General features: G+C 42.9%; 1 pseudogene; it reads left to right on the plus strand.

Moving 5' to 3' along the window:
* The first annotated feature begins 3,337 nt into the window (after nt 1-3,337).
* On the plus strand, nt 3,338-3,848 carry LOC127198819 (60S ribosomal protein L8-like; annotated as a pseudogene).
* The last annotated feature ends 381 nt before the right edge of the window (nt 3,849-4,229 follow it).

The raw sequence follows: 4,229 nt of genomic DNA on the forward strand, positions 1-4,229 counted from the left end.
CCTCCTAAAGAACCTAGAGGTTTGCGTGGTTATCGTTGATTAATACCCCAGCAGCCTCTGCTCTTGGCCTTTTCTGTTCGCTTCCTTTGGTGTATATTTTAATCATCCACTGGCCACAGTAAAAGGTGCGAATAAAGGGAAGCAAGCAGGCTGGGGGATCATTTCTACAAAAGCCCTTCAAAGTTCACACAGTTTCTTATTATATACATACATATGGGCATGTGTGTGCTCATGTGGGTGCAGGTGGGGTGTGCACGTGCACACACATGCACATGCACGCATATGCACACATATGCAATGTATGCATGTTGAAGTAGAGACTGGAAGACAACCCCCAGCATCATCATGTCCACCTCCTTCGTGACAGGTGTTTCACTGCCCTTGAGCCCTTCGATTAGACTAGATTAGCAGCCCAAGAAGCCACCCTGTGTCTGCCTCCCAGCACATGCCACCACAGTTGGCATTTCTTAAAATGTCTTTCATTTATGCATATGGAGAAAGGGACATATGCGTGCCATAGCATATGTGTGGAGGTCAGAAGACAATTAATTCAGTAATTTTTCGTTCATTCCATGAGGGTGCCAAGGGTTCAAACTCAGACCAAAATTGTGTCCCCAGACTAGCGAGTGGTTTTACCAGCTGCCTCACTGGCTGATGCCTGGCAGTTTTCTGTGGATTCTATGGATTGAACTCAGAGCCTCCCATTTAAGAAACAAGTACTTGACTCACTCAGCCATCTCCCCAGCCCTACACAGGACATTTTGAAGTAGACCTAGAAGAAGAGGTGGTAGCAATTGACATGCTTTCCCCACATATATTTGGGGACCCTACTATTTGGAAACAGATTACAAGTAAGTAAATCTCTACATCTCATGTTCACCCTATCACAACCTCCACTGAGCTAAGCCAGCTGTACAGGCTTTACTGAGCGGACATGAAAGAAAACTGTCACATGCAGAACTTGATTTGGTGATTTATTTTAAGCAAAGGTTTAAATCTTCCCATAAGGTTTACTAGACATCCTCTGTGAGGGCTAAAATGCAGAGTAATTCATTCTGTTGGGAAAAAAACTGGTATCCTCACGTGTTTCTTAGAATCCAAGTTGAGAAGAACTTTTTCTATCATACAGGAATAAATAGCCCATAAGTATAACTTGATACTACAAACTGCATTGAATCACTTTCAATAGCTTTCTCATTTTCATTCATCTTCAGGAGGTTTCTCCAGGTGTACAGCCACCTGGTAGCAGCAGTATGTGTCTAACAAAGATGCTTTCTGAAAGAAGCATCAATTCCTAGATCGTTTAACAAGCCAAACGCCCATCGCCCTGACAGTTTCTGTAGCATGCCTCCTCCCCCTCCCTACTGCATTCCATCCATCCACCACCACCCCACCTCAGTGATTCTTTCTCTGAGTAGCAAACCAGTCTGCCCACAAAGCGGCAAAGTCTGGTTTTTCCAGATAGGTAAAGTCTCAATGTACAATACATACAAGTCCATTGTGAGCTCTACCCTGGAGTTAAAGAGAAAATGAGTCCTTTCCATTCCACATACCAACCCACAGAATGGCATCGCTCAGCCTAGAGACATGAAAGATCCGGGTACCTACTCTAAAGCAAAGGCTCTGTTTGGAACGCTTCAGCAAAGAAACAAATGGGGCAGACAGGATCATTTGATTTGTCTGGCTGTTTGCACAAACTAGCTACCCATTCTGATCCAAATCATGACTCTGGAATTGCAAATCAACTAGGATCCGTTCTGGCTTTTATCTACAGAATTATTTATGCAGCCGACACTCCTGCTCCTCTGAAAGGGGAGAAAATGCCTTCAAATCCTTTAAAAATAAAGTTGGTGCTTTAGGACTATCAAAACACAAGAAAAGGCAAAGCACACTAATGTCACTGCAGGAAGAAAATGATTAAATTTCACTTAGAGGGAATGTCAGCACTGCATATCACCTACCCGTTTGCGAACTATAGCAGCCCTGTTAGGATGATGCTGCCAAAACAAAGAGCGAGGGAAAGGGTGGGGCCACGCAACAGGGAGGAAGCAGAAACCAACACAGTGAGAGGGAGTAACATCGCAACTAAACAGTTTACTTTTCAAAGGCAGCACAAGGGCAGAATGCTTCATGAAAAGAGAAAATTAGTTTCCAAAGTGTATGCATTCTACAAAGAGCCAAGTTAATTATTCAAAGCAGAAGCCCATGAATTCCCACAATTTAGTCATTCTATTCTGACACATTCAGGCCCAGCGAGCTGTTTCTTATCACCACGACTTTGATAATTGGCTTAGACATATCAAATAAACTTTCTGGAGAATTCAGTCGTAAGCAGGTATGACATCCTAATAGGGGTTTTATTAGCCCTTTCTCTGTGCGGTAATGTATTAGCAATCACTGTGACATTTTCTGCTCTGGGGGCTTTTGGCCTCGCTCATTTTTCACACTTGCTAGAAAATAAATTTATTCACGGTAGAGATCTAATCCAACACACTACACTGTTTACTATGCTTTCTAAAAGGACAGAGCCTCGCAGAATTAATGGAAAGTGACATATACATCATAGGAGAAAATGTTCTGTCTTCAGCCAGGCATAGCTGAAGAGCGAGAATCCCTTATGATTCTAGCAACTTGGGGATATTTGTCAGCACAGCCTCACCACCCCTTTCCCTGGTCACACTTCCGCCTTTGAATCCATCTAAGAAAAAAGAAAAAAAAAAGAAAGGGGGAGGGGAGCCAACAGTGCACATGGATTAAACTTTTCTCTTTAGCAGCTATGGTAGATTAAGGTACTTCCCTGAGAATATGTCTGCTAATGAGATAATACTAACATGCTTTTGAAATCGTTTTCATTTATTGTTTTTTATATCTGCTCATTGTGAGTGTGCATGACTGTGTATGTGTGTGGGCATACTTATGAAGGCCAAAAGACAACGTGTGGGAATCGGTTTGCTCCTCCCACCAGGTGAGTCCCAGGGACCAAACTCAGGCTGTGAGGCTTGCCGAGCCTTCTCCCCAACCCTAATGTACTCCTAGCACATTAAAAAAAAAAAAAAAAAAAAAAATCAACGAGTATCCTTGGCTTCAAATCTGTGAGTTGACTGTGGTTTGATTCCCACATTCTCTGTGGGAATAGTTCAGAATCTGTGCTCTAAGCTATTGTTAGTGTACAGAATTTTCGCTACAGCTGCCCTCAGAACTTAATACAGTTCCTCTTCTGGCATGGCCTGTGTGGTCTGTGGAGGGAGGAAAGGTGCCAATTATATGTCTGTGTGTACATGCAGTGTATGTCACTGAGAGCCTTGATGCTTTATCAAAGACAGCATAGAGGAAGGGCATGGTTCATGACCCTGGCCCATGGCACTCCCCTGCAAAGGTGGTCTTTCCTGATCACCATTGATTTCCGAAGCAGACTAAACTGTTCATTACTGCAAAGGAAGTCCATGTACTGTATCAAGAAGGCTCCCCTCAATATCCACAGTGTTTGCCTGTGGGCACCGTGCCCACTACTATCCTGGTTTGTCTACATGAGAAGCCTGGGAACAGGGACACACTGGCATGATCATCTTACCAACAATGTCCTACAACCCAGAGACCAAGGAGATCCAAGTGGAGCTACCTTCCAGGTCCAAGAAGATAATTTTCTTGGCCAACAGAGCTGTTGTTGGGGTGGTGGCTGGTGGTGACAAAATTGACAGACCTATCTTAAAGGCTGGCAGTACCACACGTATGAGACAAAAAGAAACTTCCAGCCACATGTACAAGGCACAGCCCTAAATTCCGTAGAGTGTCCCTTTGGATGTGGCAACCACCAGCACATTCGCAGACCATCCACTGCTGAACCATAGTGGATCTCATTGCTGCCCACTGGGCTGAGTCAATACTTGGAACCGCTGTACAAGAGAAAGAAACTAAAATCGAAGAGCTCAATAAAGTTTGTTCTTTGTCAAAAAAAAAAAAAAAAAAAAAAAAAAAAAAAGATGGATCACTGTGTTGAGACTATTTAATTCATGTATTAAAGCTTCATCCCTAAGATTTCTTATCCTTAGAGAGCTGGACTCATTTAATATTTGTGGCAGAAAAACTACTGCATCATCAATCATAACATATATATGTCACAAATATCCTATCATACACCATACACACATCATCATATTATCCAATAGAAGGAAGAGGGAGATCAAAGTAGCATAAATGACAGTTAGTTAGGAAGCTGAAAATGCCTACTC

Source organism: Acomys russatus, chromosome 2, assembly GCF_903995435.1.
Source record: "Acomys russatus chromosome 2, mAcoRus1.1, whole genome shotgun sequence".
In the NCBI taxonomy this organism is placed as follows: Eukaryota; Metazoa; Chordata; class Mammalia; order Rodentia; family Muridae; genus Acomys; species Acomys russatus.